Below are 24,115 nucleotides of genomic sequence, written 5' to 3'. Positions count from 1 at the left end.
ACTTCTTCCATCCTGTAATTGTTGAAGAAAGAGTTCCAGTAGGCTTCCTTGGTTGTTTTGTTGGTGCCCCCTGGTATTTCTTGTGTTTCAGTTGAGGTGATCTGCTCGTGAGATGTAAACCAGCTCATGATTGATTTTGTAGAGCACTGATAGCCTTTGTATCTTCCTTTGCTCTTCCATGTCTCCCCACTTGATGTGCTCCAGGATTCCAGTGACTGTTCCTTCTTCCTATACTGTAATTTTTTGTGCAGAATCTTGTTGCATATTTTTTTACTCTGTCTAGTGTTACGGTATATTACACTCAGTGTGTGTCCCACACAATCACTGCATACTCCAAAGATAGGGTATGCTATGGATTTCACTTCTTCTGGGCAGCTCCACATATTCCGCCTGATAACTCCGAGAAATTTCTGGGTTTTGGCTGCAGCAAGCTGTGTTCGATGTGAGTTGCTCCCCACAAAAGGTGTAGGATCTCTTTGGAGGATTCCGGTAAGCAAATGTGATAGTACAGCACTTCGATGGATTAAAGTTCATGAGCCATTCATTCTGCCATGATTCGAGCAACTTGAAATTGTTTTGTAGAGTTGAGGTGTCCTTGTCAGGTGATATTTGTTGATATACTAGGCTATCGTCAGCAAATAGTCTCACTTGTGAAGTCAACTTGCTCGGCAGGTAAAGTCAGCAGTATAGTGGTCCGAGCACTGCTCCTTGCGGAACTTTTGATGTGGCAGAAGTCCGAGAGCCCATTGAGGTTTAATTAGAATATCGTGCACAAAAGGTTTGATGGTGGCAGCGAGTAGGTGGGGTGTCCAACCGTCAAAACCGTCACTCTTAAGTGACACACCCCGTGCGTTTTGGAGAAGGCACCACCTAAAGACCCCCCCCCCCCCCAAAAAAAATGACTTTTAATTAGAATATTGCGCACAAGCACGGTTCCAAAGCGAAAAGATAGTTTTCGAATAATTTATCAATAACCAATAACTTAAGGATGAGAAATCCCGTGTGCATCCATGTTTAAGAATGGCCTAATTAGCACTAATTATTTACTGTTAATTAAACTTTTGAGCACAAGAGCGAAACCTTCACTATAAGCTGCTTGTGACTATAATGCAAGATCCACAACATTATAAGAATAGCTTTTCCCGTGCATTTTGTGCTTAAGAACGAGTTAAAGTTCAATAATTGGCCGCCTTCTAACATGTCTAAGGTGCTTTTTGTTTTATGTGTTTAAACATTGAGCACAATGATCATTCCAACACCAAACGGTAGTGTACGAGTCAGCGTTTGCAGAATGTCAAGTTAAGAATAAAAAAAAACTCGTGCAAAATCTGCGAACGGCTTTATTTACCGCTAAATAACGCAAAACCGTAAAGCCCGGTTCATACTTCACGCGAAAGCGAATGCGAAGCGAATTCGACGTCATAAAACATTCGCTGCAAAATTCGCCGAGTTGAAATATGTTCAACTTTTACGAACTCGCAGCGCGAATACTTGCCACGACGTCACAAGTCGCGTTCGCTTTCGCTTTCGCGCAGAGTATGAACCGGGCTTAACTCTTTTTTTGTGAAATGACGTAATAGCATTGAGGCATACGCAAAACAGCCCCCAAGAGTCGCGAAATACCATGACAGTAATTTTAAAAATAAACACGTACCGTACACATGTACTGTAAAATAACAGAGTGTTACACAGTTTTGGAATTACAACGCAATATTTGTGAATTATTCATTCTTCTTCAAAAACTTCTAAACCCCCAGAAACACTCCCACTTCCTGATCTCACGGTATTGTAGAGGTTCCGATTCATGCATAATTATGTATAGGCCTCATTAGTACTTTTTTGGTATCAATCATTTAATTCATAAACAAATAATTATGCATCATGTTTTCCCCTTCCTCCACTTAAAAGTACACATTCATAACAGTCCCATGGTCTATTTCGATCAAAATCAAAGAATGTCTTGAATCAAGAATCACTCTATAGGCCCTATATGAACCATTATACACATGAATGTATTGATCTGATAATATATGAAATATTGCAGTGGTTTTTTTTTACTTTCTTTTTTAAGAAACTGTGCGCCTTTGGTTGGAAAAGTTTAATACTCCATGGACAGCTGTAAAAAATGTGTTACTTTAATTAAACATGCGTATGACTTCCGTTAGTTGGGATCTATGTTTTCCGGATGAGTGGAAAAACATGCCCGTTTAGAACAGCGCTTCTTTGGTGTGTCCAATTCAATAGCAGTTTTTAAAGTGGAAATTCATCGATCCCGGCCATTTTGTATCAATTTTTTTTTATGCCGAAAGGGACTCGCATCAAACTGGGGAGAAAATCCAAATGGCCCTTAGGATCCCCGGCATACTAACGTGTTCGCCATATCATACATCCTAAACCTTTTGCTTGCTTTCAGGCCTTCTTCGTAATGTATCTCTCTTTAATAATTCAGGCTCCGCCATGAGTGAGTCTGCTTTACAGTCCATTCATGTATCAGGAAGGCTTTGATACATCGTCAAAAAATCTAAATACCATGAGAATTGACTAACTGGGCCATATTAACGCGGACATTTATTTCTTAATAACGTGATAGGTTGCATTATGGCGTAATTCGCAAACTCATGACTATCTCGAATATTTGGGCCGGCATAATATTAATGCATAATATCGTATATTACACTATGTTACATTGCAGTGGTTTTGCAATGCAGTACGTGGGTAGCGATGCTTTGGTGTGCATTGCGTAATACTTTTTAAGCCGTGCAGAAATCGGCAATTAACTTGCCGTTCTTAAGTGAATTTTGCACCGGATTTTTTATTCGTAAGTTGAAATTCTGCAAAAGCAGACTCATTCATGACTGTTTGGTGTTGGAATGATCGTTCTAATGAACTTAGACATAAAAAAAAAATTTAGGCGGTGTCCCCTCCCAGACGCACGGGTATGACACCTAAGAATTGCGGTTTTGAAGGTTGGACCGCCCCACCTACTCGCTGCTGCCATTAAACCTTTTGTGAGAGACCTCAATGGGCTCTCGGATTATATTGGTAAAATACGAACAAGGAAATATTTGAGAGGATTCCGACCAAGAGGATAACACAGAAACGGCCACTATTAAGAGCAGGAATTTGAAATCCCCTAACAGACACAAAATGCTTTGAATGTTGTAGTTCCAGGCCATTATAGCAAAAGGGATTTGATTTCGCATCAACGCTGTTTCTTTCAACGGCCTCATAATGTACAATCTCCGTAAAAGTGGGATGCAGAACAATGACTGAAATGTATAATGCCAACCTTTGGAAATTGCCCAATTATAGGCTTATTGGATTGAAAAAAAACTATTGCCTGTTGCAGCCGATTTTTTGTTTGTTTACGCCATTTGCCCCTTACTGTTTAAAAATATGGCCAACTCTCAGCAATGGCGAAATTCTTGAATTGTTTTATTTTCACTTGGGTGAGCAGCTCTATGGGTGAGCTGGCCAAATGCAGAAAAGAAAAGAAAGGGTGAAATTATCGGAATCGTTCTTTTGCCAGCGCAGCCCCCCACTTTTTAGCGTCATGACCCGCCCCTAAAAGGGTCAGACAAAATGGCATTAAATGGTTTTGAACTTGTTGAAGTACCGCCTAGGCTATATGTGTTGGGAGAGAGTGTACCCAAAAATGCATATAGAGTCCACCCCACTAGAGCACATAGGAAAGGGCGCGCAGTGACGGTTGTTGCAACTATAGGCTTAGTACTAGTACTTTTTTTCCCGGTCGTCAGAGAGCATTGCCATAAAAAAAATGTTGATATTTACCCAACTGCATGAAGACCATGATTTTGGAAATTTCGGAGTTGTGTAGTGAAGCTTGAGGAAACTGAAGATCGGAAGCCTGCGTCTCCATCTTGTCTCTGAACATTTCTGACATCTTCATGATTTCCTTCCGACGCGGATACAGCCAAAGGTGTTGTATTTACACCGAAGCGGCGGGTAAGAAATTTGAGAGCGCCTGCCACGTGCTTCTGTAAAAGATGTAAACGAGCCGACCGTCGCATCAGCAGGGCTGCACCACCATTCCTTGCAATTTGCATAAAATAATCATATGGCCATTGCAAATTGACATGAATTGGATATTTGTACATTCCACACGCACAAAGATGGAAATGTGGTCCACGTTGTAATGTTTTGTAAAAGTGGATACACACAACAAAACGTATGAACCGCGGCCCGCTGGTCCTATCAAAAGCGCCTTTGAAAACTTAAATAACTTGGGCGCCTCACGCGGATAGAGCGCCCCCAAGAGTCTACCGGCATTCAAGAGTTTTTTTGTAAGGACCAAATGGTGTTGTTATGACTAGTGCCCTCTACATTGGGAATCGGACGATACGAAGGAACACAACTTTTTGCTGCTGGGGACAGTCGCATCAAACTACGGGGGGGGGGGGGAAGGCACCAGCGGAGGTATAAATGTACGTAATTTTTTTGGGGGGGGCCGAAAATAATTCGAAATTTGTGAAGCTAAAGTTTACAATTTCATGAAATGACATCACAGCAACAGCGCCCTCAGTTGTCCAGAAAAGCTAAATGTTTTTGTTAAAGAAATGCACTTTTCAATAAATTTACCAAAACGGGACGTCAAATAGTTTTCATACATTTAATTAAGAGGAGTAGCAAGTTGCACACAATATGTTCTTTAAAAAAAATCACTTCATGAGCGTTTTAAAACAAAATGATTTCATTGGGCGTAAAATTCAAAAAAAAGGAGAGTAACCACATATTTGTCGAGCAATGTTGAGAAAGCACTACCAATATTTTTTTTAATGGTGCTGTTTTTCTGGACAGCTTATCTCTTTCACGAAACAGTTATGTAACAATTGGAAAACATTCAGCTAATGCGCATATAGTGTTATTCGTGTAAAAACAATATTTGGATTGAGCTAATTACCACAAAATTAAAGACTAATTAATTCAGCTTGCGAGAGCCGTAAAATTAATGCAACTGCCTTTTGTGGCAAGATTATTATTTTTTTGCATTTTAAAGACACATACCTCGTGCTTTAAAAAAAAACAGGTAAAGACTTCTTTTCTCCTAACAACTTTTCAATTTGTACGTTTTAAAAAACTGTTTCCGATGCGTTTTTAACACTCTGAAAAGAGTTCTCATAGTAGGCCTCACGGCTTTACACAAAGAGTGGTCACCTATGCACCGTAAATAATTTTGGTCAACACGGAGAAAGACCTGCCCAATCGGAGTCAATGGTTTGCTTAAAATCTATAGTACAATTATTGACCAAAGCCACGGACGATAACTTGAGATCTGTTGCATTTTGTAAATGTTTGTTTGAATGTATACAGTGTTGTTAAGTACAAAAAGGTTCGACCCCCCCCCCCCCACTAAAAAAAAAACAACTCTGGATCCGCGCCTGCATGTCAATGACAGTTAATTAAGCCCAATATAATGGCATTTAAGAATTCAATCCTTAATGTACATTCTTGTGTTCCACTTGACTTTGTTTTTCAATTTTGTATTTCCACTTTTAAAAGATGAGGTTTTTTTTCTTCCTATTTTGCGAATTACTATATTTTTTAGTGTTCACAATATTAAAGAAACGTTATTTGAAAGATGTATATTGTATAGGCCTATGGCGTTTCTTACGTCAATTGGAAATTGCGCCTTTAAAAATATTAGTCATACTGATCGGACGAAACTTAATTTTGATTATAGTCAACTATTAAATATTCATTAATTAATGACATAGATTTTTGTTTCGTTTTTAATACTACCGGAGACCTGCCGAGCAGATGTAAATATCAAACAAAGTAAAAAATTAAATAGAGGCTAAAAAAAATCTCAAAAAGTTATGTGCTGGCCAAGCATTCAGGGATCGGTCTGAGCCACAACAATGCCCCAGCCCATCCCTTAGGGCTCTTCCGGGTCTCGGCGTTCCCGGCCAATACACACTTCCTTCCCTGTCCATCCATGTAACCCGAGGGCCAAGAACCATGTTAAAGCAATCTTATAAGGACTGAATGCGTGCGTTGAAAAGCAAAAAGACACCGACGGGATTCGAACCCGGGCTCCCCGATACGTATACGACGAATCCAACCACTAGGCCCGGTTCGATCGGCTTCCTTAGAATTCTGCTTCAAAAACGATTTGTCTGAATAGGCGGAGAAACATTTGTCATTGTTGAGTGCATCTGTTTTATTTAGCTCCATGGACGAACAGAAGTTTATACTTCGGGCAGCAATGAGCCAACTGTTTTCATTTGTTATGTTTGGAAAAAATATATACGGCAGCTTCGTTAGTCGTAGTCTTATACGTGTGCTAAACCTACTTATCGTTACGCAACAATGAACACCGTGATTATGTAGGCTTTTTGGAAAAGGCATCATATGTTCGTTCATCAGGGTGGACCCTGAATTTTTGTGGGGGGATGTCCAGCCCCGTCAGATGTTCATATCCGATTGTTGTGGACAGGCGGACCGTGTCATTATTTAAATAATTATAATTTTTTTGCGTGTTTTTAATAGGGGGGGGGGGGGTTGACCCCGTCTGTACCCGCAATGGACTTTTTCTCTTTTCTCAACTCCTTCACAACTATTTCAACATTATAATGAGTGTCTTTAGAAAAGGAAATATTTTTTCGGCTCTGTTCCGTTCGCCATTTCCAACAGTTTTTCATTAACCTTTAATCAAACATTAATTTCCTGAAAAAATAATGTGAGCAGTACGTTCTCATCCTTTTAATTCTATATAAAAAAAAAATTAAAACGTAGGGCGCTGTTCATGATGTGCATCAAAGAACTTCGCTGGTACACCCCACCCCAGCCCTGCAAACAGGGCCTAGGGCGCTGGGCCGGGAAGGGCTGATGACCTTCACAGAATCTTGTGTGTGGTGTGGGGATGTCTTTCTGAGTGACTTATCAATGACCTATTAATAAAGAAATATTTTTTATAGCTGCAGCGTTTAAAAGAATACAGGGCAGTAAATTGGTGCAAAATTGGCTACGCCGGCCAAATCACGATTTGCATGCCCTCAAATTCTTCGTTATTTGAGCACATTGTGGGCCATGAACTTGAGGGTTTGTAAATAATAGGGGTGGAAGCCTTGCACAGGACTGTGAGATTGTAGTTCTGTGCAATTTGAATAAAATTTGGAACCTAAAAGCGCTTTATTTTGCAATGGAGTGTAGGCATCGTTTTTCAAAATGGCGCGGGCTTAAGGACTACTTCAAGAGGTGATCATCTTCGGATGGAAATTTCTCCTAAAAGTCATCGGTTGACCCCCAAAAATTGGTAAGAAAATTAAAGATGAAGAAATACGTTTTAAATTTGATGTGCGTCTTGAACGCTTTGGAGAGTTGAGAGTATTTTTCCTGAATTACGGAAGTGGGGGCATTTATCATTTATCACTGTGATATTGTGTTAAGAATCGTCGGATTTGAACAGCGCTCCCATTGAAAATATGGTACACAATGTCTACAGAAAACCTGCCTAACTATTTAAAAAAAAAAAAACACACACACACACTCGTTTTCTGAACGATAAGAAATGCAATTTGTATAGAATGAAAACTTCTCCCGTGATTGGTGAACAAAGTATCTACAACAAGTCTGTTTGAATACGGAAAGAAATCCTCAAACAATAAAAATAATATAACCAAAACAATGTAGTGTGTTAAGCGCGAAAGATGCAATTCTAAAAAAAAAATGTCAACTTTCATGGAATAAAAACAACACACCGTCATTTTCAAGACGATAACTCACGAAAAGCCGGTTGTATTAAATTAACACTTCTTTTAGTGATTGGTAATATTATATAAAACACGTCTGTTGAATATGGGGAGAAATTTTCGAACAATACAAATAATTTAACCGAAACAACGTAATGTGTTAAGCACGAAGAATTCAATCCTAATAAATGCCAACTTTCACGGACACACTCATTTTCTGGACGATAACTCACGAAATGCCCGTTGTTCTGTTTTGGTATAACTTCTCGTGAATGATAGTGACATAAAAGACAAGTCTGCTGACTTTGGATGGAAATCGTCAAGCAATAAAAACGATATAACCAAAACAATGTAGTGTTTTAAGCGCGAAACTACAAGCAAATTGAAAGTCAACTACAATTTTCTTTCAAAAGAGGGCGCTCTACAAAAATAGTGGTGACCGTATGAACACGGAGAAAACTTTAGCTAAAGTCAAAGTCTGCAGAACACCTGCCTAACTACTAACTAGTAACTATTCAACAAAAACTGTTGTATTGAATTGAAACTTCTCCTAGTGATTAGTCATATTACATTACACAAGTCTGTTGAATATGGAGAGAAATCATAAAACAATAAAAATAATATAACCAAAACAATATACTGTGTTAAGCGCGAAGAATTCAATACGGGCGATTCCCAATAGTGCGCCTCCAAGAGTTTGCAACGCGTTGGCCAATCACAATGCGCGAAATCAGTCGACCTTTTCCAAACGCGCATTGGGTCGACAGATTTTGCGCATTGTGATTGGCCAACGCGTTGCAAACTCTTGGAGGCGCACTATTGGGAATCGCCCGTATTCTAATAGGCCTAAATGTTAACTTTCATGGAACAAAACAAACACGCCCGTTTCCGGACGGAAACTTACGAAATACATGTTATATTGAATTAAAATGCCGTCTCGTGATTGGTAGTGATATTAAAAACAAATCTGTTGAATATGGAGAGAAGTCGTCAAACATCAAAAAGAATAACTAACTAAATTTTCTTTCAAAAGAGGGCGCTCTACACGTCACCACCGTAAAGAAGTCAACACGGAGAAAACGCACTAAACTCAAGAAATACGTTTTGTAATGAATTGAAATTTCGTCTATTGATTAAACATAATAAATGATACATGTCTCTTAAATATCGAGATAAATAATTTTATAATAAAAAAAAAATGCAATGTAATGTGTTGTAGGTGCGAAAAATGCAATTCTAATAATTTTCTACTTTCCTGGAACAACTTGAAACAGCACACTAATTTTCCGGATGATAATTCACGAAATACTGTGAATAAAACTTCTTCTTGAAACCGAGAGAACAATACAAATAATATAACCAAAACAATGTAGTGTGTAAGCGCGAACAATGCAATCCGAACGAAATAAACGTTCGAAACAGGGCGCGACAGGGGTGTATACCCAGCTTTCAGGAATCGGGGTTGGGTGGGGTGGGGGTTGGTTGCTTGAGTGAATAATATCCCCCAGAAAATTTTGAGAAATCTAAGATGCTTTCTCTTGCTTTCTTAGGCAATTTGAGAATGAATTTAGGAGCTTAAGCATTCGATTTATTATTGTTTGCCCCACTTTACTAATATAACATTATTGAGCCAAATATACGCCAACTAAACGTCGTTTTTTTGGGGGTTCGATGTCTCATTCAAAAAGTGAATCACTTTTATATTGCTAGGAACACAGAAATTAATGTGGAAATCAATTTGGCTTTTTTCGGGGGCGAAACTCGAAATCGCTTTAGTTTAATTTCTGGAACTGGTGATTTAGTTGTTTTACAATGGGTGAGAGTGCAAGCCATGCACGTCTTGCCGTGCATATGCGGATAGATTATCGAACATTGTTTAGATGAGGATAATGCAAATAATCGATTTGTGTTACTTTCGGTGCAAATACTCGGTTAAGCATAAAATCGATAATGTCATAAGAGAAGATGTTGGTCTTTGGTTGTTGTCTGAACCCTTCCCGTCTTCAATTGGACAGCATTAACAAACAAAAAAAGGTGACACTTTGCATCGATGCGTTTAGAATGATTGGCGGTACTTAAGATTGTCAGCTGACGGGGTTCCACTACCGAACAATATTTCAACAAAAATTAATGCAAACCTAAACTACCTCGATCAGTCTGGAATATTTTTTTCCCATAGATCAAGACAAATTTTCGTGTGACTTTTGTGGAATTCCCTTTCTAGTTAGTATGCTTCACGACAAGCACCCCCCCCCCCCAAATGCCCATGCAATTATATTAATAACGTTTTCTGTTCATTATTATAAATTATAATAACCATAACTTATTAGCGGTGTTCGCAAAATATTTTGTAAATTATAAACTACGATCTATTTCTACCTCATTTATTGAATTAAGTGTCACTCTATTTAAATATAAAAAAATAAACACTAAAACATTAAAATCGATCAATAAAAACACCTGCCTCAGGTCAATAAAAATAAACAAAGAATCGTCTATGCTAGTTTCTTTGTGGTTTGTTTGTTCTAGCCTGAACATATGTTCCAAATTGGTTTGGATCAATATTGATTATCGATCACAGTCATTGCGGTTTGATGGGAGTGGCACCCCCGGGCCCAAATAAAAACCTGTTGTTGACTTCCTCTTCGCAACTGTCTTGCCCGCCCGAAGCGAGAGGGCGCTATATTTCGCCATCTTGTTTTCCGCTAGTAGAGAAACTCGTAGCAAAATCACTCTGAACTGGCTGTCCCTGTGTCAAAGCTGTTGCCTTTTCTCCTGATTCTTTCGTTCTCTTCTTCTTTCTGACTGCTCCATGGACGGGTACGTAAGGTATTTATCGTCTTCCATTTTCCTCCTCGTTTCTTGTGATTGTGAATTAGTTCGGCGGTGTCTGTGATTCTGTGGTGCCGTGCATGTGTGTGAAAATGGATGACGCTTCCATAATATGAGTCATGGTGTTGTATGGCACAAGTTTGTGTTGTGATTACGAACTGAGTGTGGCTGCGCGCGTCCTTATTTATGCTGTGTGTACCATCTCCATGCCATTACAATGTACATGTAATTTCTCTAGTGTTGCAGCTGCTCCTTTTTACTCGGTTTGAGTAAATATTTTTAAGCAATTTTAAGCAGGCGTAACTTGCAACTAGGCCTAATTAATTTAGAAAGAATGTAGCACCTGGAATCATGCCACTTCTACTTTGTGTGCAAAGTTTATGGAGAGTCAAGTGCATTTTCAAAGTATTTTCTCACAAGATTGGAAATGTTTCTCACTGAGAAACATTTACAATTTTGTTAGAAAATACTTTGAAAATGCACTTGACTCTCAAGTCTCAGATTCATGTCTTTTCAACAATTTTGCAGTGACTGACCTTCATTGAGATAATAATATACGATGTATCTTTGAAAAACGTGGTGTCGGGATGCAACATTCTTTCCACTAATTTTGTAAGCGTGACAATTATCTTGATTTATATTGTACAAAATAAACACCAACACTGACCAAAACAAAAAGAAGCAACAAAAACAATTTAGTTGAACATGCCATGTGCACGAACTAACAAGTAGGGCCTAACATCCTAGGCCTGATGTTTGTTTTTAAAAAACAAAAAGACCTCATAAAGGCCTACATGTATAAATGTCAATAAAATAAGCTATATTATATTTAATTATACTGATCCTGATGCAAAGTTAAACCCTCTGAAATGCTGTCTGTGAATAAAACAAGATGGAATTGTCAGTTGAACAAAATTGAACTTTGAAAAGATTTTCAGAGATTTTAGAAACAGGTGTCGATGTTGTATTTAGACAATTGTATTAAGCCTTACCACGTTGAATCCATCAAAATCCATATCCCTGTTTTGGAGTATTTTGGCAGATTCAGGATACCTCCATATTGAAAACGGGGATTTTGATGGATTCACGATTGTAAGCCTAGCAGTACTGCAGGATTTTGATGGATTCAGGATGCTTCCACATACTGAGCAGCCACCAACACCAACATTTTTGTGCATGACGCAATAGGTGGATTTTGGTGGATTCAGGATACTTTCTAGTAAAGTGCTCAAGGGGTTGGGTTAAAGAATACATGTACAGTCGAGTGCAGGATGCAAGAAGAGCTAAGGGTTGTTAATGCTTAACTGTGCATACATTTAGGCCTAGGTTATACTTGAAAGCCTCCCCACTGCTCCAGGATTTCACTGGCTCTTCCTCAACGTATTGACAGTGATTGCTGAAGGATTTTGCAGGATTGAGGCAGTGGTCACAATATCAAGCACCACGTTCAAGAAATAACGGAGGATTTTGCAGGATTCAGGCTATGCCATTTTCACATGGAGGCAGTTTGAGGATATTGCAGGATTGAGGTTGCATCCTAGGAAAGAGGCCTAGGGAGTTAGGGTTAAGGATGTGACGTTTACACGTTTAAACAAGAAAAAAGGTCTTAATTTAATCCGTTTACACAGGGCCCACCCTTGAGTGAGTTTGCCCTGAGGTCCTGTCTGGAGGATCAAGATTCTAGTGGATATTTTGCATGTGAAAGAAGCAGGATTGTACAGCCAGCACTGTCAATTGATTTCAAGCTTGATGTCAAATTAAATGAAATAAACCCCCTTTCTAATAAATGTCGGCCTGCATCCTGTGTCTGTGGAGCTTCTGATGATGAGGATGTGCATGTATGATATCTTAGTGACTTAGACCTATGTTGTATAGCTCATTCTGTTTGGCCAATATGGGTGAAGCACATTGGTTAAAATACATGTAGACTAATTCATTTTCTGAGGAGGCACCAGGGTTGTGCGAGTCGCGCTTACGTAGTATGCACACGCTCTGGGCTCCTTCAACCAGTACTAGGGTTAGCGAAATGCGCCTGCGCCGCCCGCGCCTCGTCATTAGCCCTGACTTCCTAGGCATTTTTGCTAGGATGCAACCTCAGCCCTGCAAAATCCTGCAACTGCCTCCATGTAAAAATTCCATACAACCTCAATCTTCCAAAATCCTCTGTTATTTCTTGAATGTGGTTCTTGGAGGGGTGACCACTGCCTCAATCGTGCCAAACCCTCCAGCAATCACTGTCAATACGTTGAGGCAGTGCCAGTGACATCCTGGAGCAGTGGGGAGGATTTCAGGTATAACACAGGCCTAAATTTATGTATGGCTGAGTATAAACAACACAAGGTCTGGCCCAAGACCTTGATGCAGTACATCCTCCAAAATCAGCCATACACTTTTGCCATATAGCCTCAATCCTGCAAAATCCTAAATTTTGCAGAGAGGAGTTTGGAGGATTTGGGAAACTTACATGTACATGTACCATGGAGGAATAAGAACACATGTGTTCTTATTCCTCCATGCATGTACATGTAGGGTTAAGAATGCATACATGCCCGTGGACGTGATGTCACCTCAAAAAGGCTTCTTAGTTTGTTCGGCAAATTATTATGTGGTTCCTTGCCCAACTTTCATTTTGGTAAGGAATGTTTTGGTATTTTAATCAAAAAAATCCTTGCAAAAATTATAAATTTTATGTAAAAGACGTTTCAGAAATTTCTCCTCTGCACGAATCCATAACTATACTAACATTATTTGCGCCCTTACAAATCTCTCACAAACATGTCGCCAGAAATAAAACCCATTCAACGCTGTAACTTCTTTTGCTAGACCTGGTAAGAGTTTGACCTCAAAATGTGACCTTTTTGCATGATTGATCGATTGTGCAAAATACTCGTTATACATACATGTAAGCTTCTCTTGTGCAGATCGCCTTTGATCATTACAATGGAAAGGGTGCATTTTTTAAAAATTGTTAATTCTTTTTTTTTTATTTGAAAGCATCTCATTGAGTTCTAGTTCACAAAAGAAAGTGATGCATTAGTAACTGTTAACTGTTGTTTACTAAAAAAGAAATCCACACACAACATTTTTTCCTTTTTTAAATAAAAAAAACAAACACCCCACCTTGACACTGTCAGAATAGTGTGGGTTTCTTTTGGTTCTGTTAGATTATTTTCTCGTACAGCATGTACAGACTATATTCATATTTATTGCCATGCGCTGTTTCCTGCTTGCACCATTTGTGTTATTTACAATGGAAGGAAATCATTCCCTCGTACTTCCTCTTTCAGATAACTTGAAACTTGTGACTAAAACAAAATAACAAAGTTAGTGTTTTGTCTGGGGAGTAGGCCTACGTTGGACTTGGCTTGAAATTTTACATGTTTCAATCATCAATATGTGCCTTACATGTACGTATGCTGCACTTCTGTTTATTAATTGTTTGCTCTACCTTTGCAATCAGCAAACCCCCCCCCCCCAAAAAAAAAGTAGGTAGGCTTTTGGTTAAAAAAAATCAGGTAATTATTTTTAAAAACTAGGCTTGGGTACATCTGTGCCATTACATACATGTACCTACATGTATGCCACCTGTAGTTGTGCAACCAAGCATCACAATTTGCTGAACAGTTTCGTTTTTTCAAAATAAGGGCTACACATGTGTATCCATAGATGTATTTGTTTTGTGCTTTGCCTTATTTTATTTTTCTCGGTACTCTATCTCCTTAACCCTAACTTCCCCAATTCATCCAAGATCCTCTTTAATGGGAGATTGTGCACGTCCCCAGCCTTTGGAAATCAATGCACCGGAGTATTGTGCAGGATTGAGGGCATAACAGGATTTTGTCTTTGGAGGATAATAGAGGATCCAGTTTAGCAGGCTGCAACTGAAGCTAGATGAAATTGGAAGATTGTGATTCTGGCTGGTTTTGCAAAAAAGAGAGAAGATTTTGCAGGATTCAAACCAGGTTGTTAAGTTGCATCCCACATATTCTTGGGCAGGCATCCATCCATCACAAACCATTGTTTATGGAACAGTCTCTTTACTCCAGTTATTTAGGGCCTTGGCATTGCCAATCCACAATACAGGATAAGAATGGAGGATTTCAGTAAGTTTACCGGCTAATGGAGTCCGAATCTTTGAAATCTGATAATGTAATAACATGCCAGCAAACCCAGTGGAGGATTTAAAAAAATCCAGACAGAGGCCTCCAGTGACAAAAAAATAAATGATTTTGAAGGATTCAGGTGCTTAGAGGGTGAGAGTGTTTACCTCTTTGCCATTGGAGGATTTTGGAGGAATCGGGCTGCTTCTGGACAAGTTACTGGTAGGGAGTTAGGTTCATGTGTCCACAGGCATAAATTTGCTGAACAAGCTTCCAAGATTTGACATGAACTCTTTGATTTTTCGGGCTTGGGCCATAACACAGCCAGGCCACTCCCTGTAGGAAACAAAACCTTGTAGAAGACTTCATCCTTGGCCGGCCATCCAGCGCGTAGTTCGCGTTGGTTCATCAGCGAGAATATTACACTGCGCCATCTGCTTTATAAATTGCCAGATCCAGGTCCCCCCTGTTTTAATTTCCTGTGTTAAGTCCACCGTCAGTGTTCCGGGAGTGAGGAAGGGGGGGGGGGGCATGTAATTGATGTCTTGGTTTTTTGCCATTGCTCTTCCAGATGTCTTAAATCGTGTCGGTTCAGTTTTAGCGTATTTTTCTGTTGGGCTTGCCTGCCACTTTTCTTCAGTCTTACATGTACTTAAGATCATGCATACATACGTGTACACATTGAATCCGAAAGACTGTCACAATATTCTGTACCTGTATTCTAATAAATATTTTGTTTTATTGGTCGTTCCATAAATTTAGGAAACATTTTTTATTGTGTCGCTGTATTACATCTGATATAAGATTTTGTAATTTTAGGACACAAACAAATATGCCTTCTAAATGGATCATATGCCCAGCAAAGCCAAAAAAGTTTTTAAAAATTTGAAGTAAATTTTAGCGATACTTGCATGTCATACATTACACAGGTCAGGTATAACAGGGACACAGAAAAAGTCACTATTTTGAACCCCAAATTTATGGAATGAAAATATGCATTTATTATAATTTTAATAAGCGAGAATTTCCAAATACGAGAAATAACAACACAAGATCAGAAATTTCATTGCAATATTTTCCGAAGAAGGCTTGTCAGTTTGATTTTCTACTTTAAAAGACTAATTCTGGTAGCTACCGGTAATTGTTGTGACCCTTTATGGAATGACCCATAATTTATTTTAATAAGCGAGAATTTACAAATACGAGAAATAACAACACAAGATCAGAAATTTCATGGCAACATTTTCCGAAGAAGGCTTGTCAGTTTGATTTGCTACTTCAAAAAACTAATTCTGGTAGCTAATTGTTGTGACTGTTTATGGAATGACTTATGTACCGTATTTAATGTAATTTTGATAAGCGAGAATTTCCAACTGCGAGAAATATCAACGCAAGACCAGAAATTTCATGGCAATATTTTCCAAAGAAGGCTTGTCAGTTTGATTTTCTACTTCAAAAGACTAATTCTGGTAGCTTATTGTTGTGAGCATTTCATTTTCATGTAACACTTATTCCCACAAAAACAAACTCGGGGCACCACCAAAAAAGAGAGAGAGAGAGCTATTTCTGATGTGATTGCCTCATCCCTTAGTAATGTAAACCGCATGACCAGCATCATTTATTCCCCCAGGCAAGTTGAGATGATCCCCGATAGTTAATTTGGTTTTTTTTGTTTCGGCTATAACGACCATCTGTTACACAGCAAAATTAAATCTTGCACGCAGAAGGAGAAAAAAAAATATGACTGTCACTGATGTGTTTGCGCAGTTGTAGTCACGACCCCAAAGCTCGCAGTGAGTTACATATTAAAATTTACATTATTGAAAAGTGAACGGGGTTCTTGAAATTGTGACACATATTTGGTTACAGGTAGTAAGCGTTTCTGTATTGTGATTATTTTTAGTTTTGTGACTAAAAGTTATTTTTTCCCCATGTCTTCTGATCCTGTCATTGACACTACTTGCAGTCTATATGCAAAATGGTTTTTAAGCATAAAATCCACTCAGTTATGTTGATATAGTGAGGAGATACTTCAATTTCTGAAAAAAATCCTTCCGCATCTGACAAGCCGGCCCTTGACAAGCGCAGTGAAGACGCCGCGGCTTGTTAGAGTTTTCCATCAGCAAGATGATTCAAATCTCGGGAACATTGGCAGTACTACCCATGAACTCCTGAGCATATGCAAAATGGTTTTGTAAGCTTAAAATCCACTCAGTTATGTTGATGAAGTAGAGTGGAGTGCCGTGGCCTCGTGGTCTGGAGCATTGAATTCGTGGTCTGCGGGTAATTCTGCAGGTTGTGGGTTTGAGTCCAGCCTGGAATTATGGTGTGTGTGCCCATGGGCAAGGCACTTTGTCACTCATTGCTTGTCTCCACCCAGGAGTAAACGGGTACCTGTGAGGGCAGAGATGGTAATTGTGGTTGATTGTAGCTGCTTTGCACCGAAATGGCAGCATCAAGCTCCCGAGGGAGCTGAGATGGTATTTGGAACGTTTGATTGGCCCAATGAGCAGGGTAATAGTGATGTAGCGCCTTGAGCTACCACCAGTAATGGTGGATACGTGCACTTTACGCATTATTTGTTATAATGAACCTCTGTCCTCATCATGCGTACTAGCTCGTACCGGTATATTACGTACCCGAGGTATGCCAAGTTTTGTCCTGGGTAGCATTGCCGAAGTTCCCAAGAATACATTTGATTCATCTTTCTGAATAGCGATTTGTGCCACCGTGGTGGTATTACAATACTTGCCAAAGACCAGCTGTGTTACGGGAATAAAAATCCAAACTCAGTCTGTATCAAAATTCTATGAAAGCTAAAGAAAGATGCATTATAATATATTACCATAGTACGGTATATCTGTGTCTAAATCTATTAAAACAGTAGAATTTGGAAGGTTTATGCGTCCACGTACATTCATGAACAGACATCCCGATTTATACATAAACATTTCCATACACTTCATCTATAAAATCTTGTGTACATAACCATCTGCTCATCCACCATTATGTGCATGTATTTTAAATACCAATTCAAGGTCCCGCTATGCAACGAGTCCTGTGTGACACCAGACGTACAGGTACATGTACCCTCACCTGCACATTTTTAAAAGGTTTCTTGCTGTAATTTACATGCCTCATTAATTAATATTCCATCTAAAAGTTGCAGCTGAATTATTAAGGTTTCAGAAGGCGACTGTCCTTTAGTGACATTTACTGTACTGTACATGCACAGCACCATATCAGCATGTAAGGTTTCTTACTGTCATTAACGTGCATGGCAATTTTGTTTAACCCTAACCCCTTGGGCTCTTTTACTAGAAAGTATCCTGAATCCACCAAAATCCATCAATTTTGCCATGTGAATTTTTTTTTTTGTGGCCAGTGAGTCCATCAGAATCCACCAGTTAGCCGGGAGTAAATCTGTTGAGATCCTGAATCCATCAAAGTTCCCCAACTGCTCAATATGGAGGTCTCCTGAATCCATCAAAACCCTGCAGTTCCGCTAGGCTTACAATCCTGAATCCATCAAAATCCCCCAGTTTGTGCAATATGGAGGTATCCTGAATCCACCAAAATCCTCTGAAACAGGTGTGTGGGTTTTGTTGGATTCAGGTACGTTAGGGTTCATGTGCGTGAATATATACCTGTGAATTAAAAAGATATTTTTGTTTCTCTTCTGAATACAGGATAGCCGCAGAAATGAACGGGACCGGTACCAAGGTACGTAACAAGCCAATCAATATATTTTCCCCCAACACCACTCTTTTATTTTGTTTAATACACGCAGACTATCCACAAGGCTCCCTTGTGTTGCAGCTTTTTTCCCCATTGATCCTTTGCCACGTCATGTATTGTCAGAGCACCCAACAGGCTGATCTAGAGAACAATACACTTATTGACCGGCGGCTGTTGTTGGCATTGTCTAAGAGGATATCATCAGGTGATGCGAAACAAATCGGTAGACATGTTGTACTGCATTTTACACAGGCAACCTTGGTTGTGTAGGGATCGGTTTTTATGTTAGAGGAATTTTTTTTTTGAGGGCGGGGAAAATGTGGAGGCCAATTTTTTTGCTGCATATGTGTACCTACATGTAGAGAACAAGCGTTATTGTGATCCGAAAGCAGTTGTTTGTGTTTTTGTTTGTTTGTTTTTTCCCCACAGCAGACCAGAGAACCTGAAATGTTAATTTGTTGCGGTAAAATATTACTTGTTTGTCACGGGAGGGGAAAATGTGGAGGCCATTTTTTTTTGCTGCATATGTGTACCTAGACAACAAGTGTTATTGGGATCAGAAAGCAGTTGTTTGTATTTTGTTTGTTTTGTTTTTTCCCCACAGCAGACTAGAGAACCTAAAATTTTAATTTATTGCGGTAAAATATAACTTGTTTGTCACAGACATGGTTCAGTTTATGTTTCTGCTTACATGTACGTATGAGGTGCTACGCCAATGTTGTTATAAAACTAGGTATTGTGCAGTCGTGTCCTGTTGAAAGTGTTTTTCAATATTTCCATGGTAATAATTGATTAAAAAAAAAAACCAGAGTGCAAAAACAAGTGGTTACTCTCATGGTTTAACGAGATTGCAACATCTTGAGCGAGTTTGTGTAATTATCGAATTTGCTAAACTGTAATTATGAGTTTAAAACTTGCTGGCTCTCTACAGTACACAGATGTGTATATGATTATGAACTGCGGGAAATAGTATTCTTCACTGGTGCTCCAAACTCGGGTACCGGTCAGTTTGGCGGGTATTTTTTTGTTCTCTGTAAGACAGGCCACAAGGATTGCCATTTTTCATTAAGTACACGGCAACGTGCAGCAGCGGTATTAGATCTCGTCGCTTAGTAACCGGAGAACCTGAACTTGGTTCCAGTGAATTGGATTCCCGTGTCTGGGCCTGAGAGGTTTTGCCTTACCTCCGCGGGACGGACCTCTCATTGTTCAGGAGAAATCAAGTGAGAAGTCGGTGTATTTTGCAAGACACAAACACCCCTCTCAGGTTTTGGTAAACAGTTGTGCCCGATTTCGCAGGCACACAATAGGATCAAGCAATTTTGGTAACCCAAGAAAACTTCGCCGAAGTATACCCGAAGGCTTCTTATTAATGATAGTACTGGGACACCTCAATTTTGAGTTGTGCTGAGAATAATATACAAGTGAGTATTGGTAGTGTATGTGGGTATGTTCTCACAGAAATGAAAGGTTCAAATATGGAATTTGAGTATTTTTCACTATTGAACAAAAAATAGTTTACAAAAAAAAATGTATGTACCGGAATGTACATGTAGATTAGTACACGTACATGTACATGTACGCAAACTGCATGTAATAATTTTTGGTGAAGTTACAGTGTAGGCCCCCCTACTTATTGTATGTACGTACATGTATGTACACATCTATTGGTACTCCAGACATCTGGAATTTTTATTTAAAGAAAAATTGGCCTAAATCCAAATGTTGGCCTTCCCTGCACAATAGGCTTTGAATTCCTACAATGGGTGATCGAGGAGATTTTTTTTTTGTGGCAGGGATTTTCCCTACCAGCAACCAATGCTTATCAGTTGCAGCCCAGACTTGGTTGGGAAAAGAAACAACCCAATGCTTTGGAAAACTCCTGTGTGTATTGGCACACTGAAAGTTCAGTTCCAAATGTATTCACAGTCTGGTTTCTAGAAAATACGTGGGCGTACACGTACTGTTAATGCCTGTACTTTGGCTTGCGGAATGGCTGTAGCCTAATAAATGCAATATTTGCTAAGCCATAAAATTTCTGGTGATTGAAATTTGGCCTTATGGTTTGTACCTCCCGATGTCGTTAACGTTCCTCCATTATTGTATTTATACCCCTACCGTAGATGGCATAGCATGTAGTGCACTAGTAATGTGCTTGCACAACTTAGTAACCGCATTTTCAGGTACATGTACCGGTATGTAAAACCCCTGCACAACCAGGTCTTGAAATCATGCATCATTTCTCGCAATGTATACACCGAACAGAGGAATCGGGGTACGGTTGGGTGCTTCCAAAGTGGCCTCCTCTGGGCTGCTCTATTGTGTGGGTTCCTGCCTTGCTAAAAACCCAGTCAGTCCCTGTTTTAACGACAATCGCAGTGCCTGTGGAGCCTGTGTGTAAGTTTGGTCACCCGTACCGCGTTTGTTTGCTTTCCCCCTGGAGAGCCACTTGTTGCCTAAGTGTGTGTGTGTGCGTGCGTGTTCGTGCATGCATACACGGGCAGGTCCGGGAATGGCTTTTCAGCCATTGTTGGGTTTTATGTTCCCTGTTGCCATGCCATTGCATTGTCCGTCCCTGAAAAATGTAGGCTTGCTCTGTTTGCCTGACATGAATTCACATACATGTAGTGCCTTTTCATTCTGTTTTTACAATGAATATTATTTCTTTTCACGGTTGCATTCATTTCCCCCTGTTTTTATAAATGAATTGATACCAACAAATACATTACAGCCACAACATTGCCAGAGTTTCTCTCTGTTACAGTGTAACCCTAACCCCCTAAGGGTTCCTGGGGACTCCCCTGCTAAATCCAACAGAGTCCAACGGTACAATCCAACAGAATCTCACAGTGCCTAATTCTCAGTTGTCTGCTACATGCACGTGTAGATCCAACAGAATCCAACTTGGCGTCATTTATCAATACCCAACAGAATCCAACTCTGTACAATGTATGTGTACATTTGTACAAGGGGTTTACTGCTCAATCCAGCAGGCTCCAACTGGTTTACAATGTATGATATAGGAGGATCCTGTTGGATTCAGCAGGGTTAGGGTGCCCTTGATGCCAACGCTAATAAACAAAGTGAATCTGTTGTCACAAATGTTTTACTGTGAAAAACGAAATGAAATGAATTGGATTTGCGTTCAACTTTTTGCAAATTCGCTCTGCGAATACTATCTGTGACATCACTAGTACGCATTTTGTAATTCATTTTCACACTGAGTATGAACTGGCTTTATAGTCCCTCAAATTGGATAACATCTTGTTTTCTGTTTTTTTTTTCAACCATTTGTTAAAGTTTCGATGCAATTTAAATTTCCCTGTGAAAAGCTTTAGGCCATCATCCTAGGGGTTCGTCTTTGTCTTGTCATCAATACACGCTGGAAAATCAGGGCAGCTGCTGCATTCTAATGGGCCATAGTCAATAGCAGAGAGTGTATCATAATTGATTGTTGGCGAACAGGTTGTTTCGAGGATTCCTTTTTTTGTGTGTGTTTGGTAAAAGAGACAGTGAATGCAACCGAAGCAGATGTTGCATAGAAAACAAAAGTGGCGCAAAGTGCCACGTGTCTGTCTTGATCAGTTGTTTCAGACATTTTGTGTGTTTGTGTTTTTTTTCTCGTTTTGTTATAACATGATGCTGTCTGTTACTTTCATCATCATGCATGGTAGAATGTTCCAGGGCTCCAGTTTTTGTGTGTACTCGTACATTTGTATGTATACAATGAACATAGTGTGTAGTGTTCGAAAGGTAGGCCTACTGTGAGTACCATAGAGCTACATGTACATGTACATGTACGTAGTGGCAGTACAAATGGTGCATACATGTACCTTAGACCAAAAAAAAAAAGGTTCCGGTTTCTGGTCTGCGTGCGCGTCGCCGTAGCCATGCACGTCGGCAAAATTAAAAAGGTTTTTTTTCAATACATGTCTCAAAACCACCAAACTCACTGGTTTGACTGGAATCCTGCTGCTGCACAATTTTAACGTGTTTTTAGATGGGGTTACAATCGAGTATAAGCTTTATGTGGCCTCTCTGTGCTCCCGTACATTTTGCACTAAATTTAGTCGGGCACCATTTGCAGTCATCAGGCAAAATTTGAAGGAAAAAAGTAGGAAAACAAATTTAAAAGCCGCGTCGCCGCACCACTTTTGGGGCAAGCTCCATACCAAAAACTGGAGACTTCTTTTTTTTTGGCTTGACGTGTATGTTTTACCAGGCAGTTTGCATACTGTGTACATGTACAGTATGTAAAGCCTGTACTGGTCCCAGTTGCTGCCCATATGCAACAACTGGAAATAATTATTTCACAGCTCGCACAATGAAAAGAGTGAGGTCAACCACATATGTTTGCATTTGTGCCATCTCATAAAAAGATTCCCTGGGAACCTTGATAAACAACAGTCATACACGTATACACGTATTCGTTGGCAAAGGGCAAAACAAAATGCGTGTATAAAATTTATTAGGGCTTTCCATTTTTGACTAATTTAGTATTTGATTATTTTAAATTGCGTTTGACAAAATATTCAAATCGTGGAAACGTGATTATTAAGTTTTACAGGCACCATTTGTAGTTCTGCGTGCCACGTCAGTCAAAAGTATAACTGTCAAAAGGTTTAATTAATTTTGCTAAAAGGATTGGACCAATGATCTGACCAAAAAGTTACCATCAAACAAAAAGTGGCATTAAACAATAAAGCGCCACAACTTAACGATTGAAATAACATCACTTTGTGTGAATGCATAGCTTTTTCCCCTCTAATATTCAAATTGGCTAAACTCAAGCTCTTGGAATATTTTGTTGAGGATCGAATATTCAAATATTCAGTATATTTGGGACGACCCTAAACTTGTTGCAACACACATTCAATCTATGTTTGGTTGCAGTACTCGCAGCGTTGCAACAGCAGACTCGAACCAGCAAGGTCCCTGGTAAGGTCGATGGTCGAGTGGTAAGAGGTCTGCACCAGCAAGCCAGAGGTCATGGGTTCAAGTCCCACCCGAGTAAACTTAATGACTTTTTTTCTCGCAGGCCCTCGGACAACACTGAGTATGCAGTGTTTATTACAATACGTTGGTGAAGGGCAAAACCCATTATAGAAAACTTCAAATTTCTAAATTCTTGCGTTCCATTGTCATTGTAAATTTACGGTGTTTACTACAGTTTTTAAGGAAACAACATTTTAAAAAATGCAAATTCCATGCTGGTTTTGTAATGTACCGTTGCCACTTGTCAAAAGTATCCAAATTACGTTGGCTACAGCTTTCCCGACAATCACCCTGTTAGACAATACCCGCTTTAATTAAAACTGAAAATGACAGACCAATAGACATGATAGATGATTGCCGTCACAATGAGAATTAGCCACAGTGTCTCTAAGGTCTGACCTCAACCAAGAAGACTCGGTGTTGCAATATTATTAATGGCAGGAAGCAGCAGTTGTCGCTGCCAATCATTTAATTCATTTCACCTCATAACTGGTCATGAAAAAAACCCAAATTTGACTCGGAAGGTTCAAGGAAGTAAGGTTTTGTACGCTGCTATAAAAGCAGTCAAAATTGTTGGGGCTAATAATAATAATAAATGTGTATTTATAAAGTGCAAGTATCCTCCAGTATTGGTTGCTCAAGGCGCTACATCATTACCCTGCTCATTGGGCCAATGAAAACATTTCAAAGACAATCTCTGGGGAGTATACAGCTCGATGCTGCCATTTTGGTGCAAAG

This window comes from Patiria miniata, unplaced genomic scaffold (assembly GCF_015706575.1).
Source record: "Patiria miniata isolate m_02_andy unplaced genomic scaffold, ASM1570657v1 HiC_scaffold_16, whole genome shotgun sequence".
NCBI lineage: Eukaryota > Metazoa > Echinodermata > Asteroidea > Valvatida > Asterinidae > Patiria > Patiria miniata.
The sequence above is the reverse complement of the archived record's forward strand: the minus strand, read 5'-3'. Positions refer to the sequence as shown.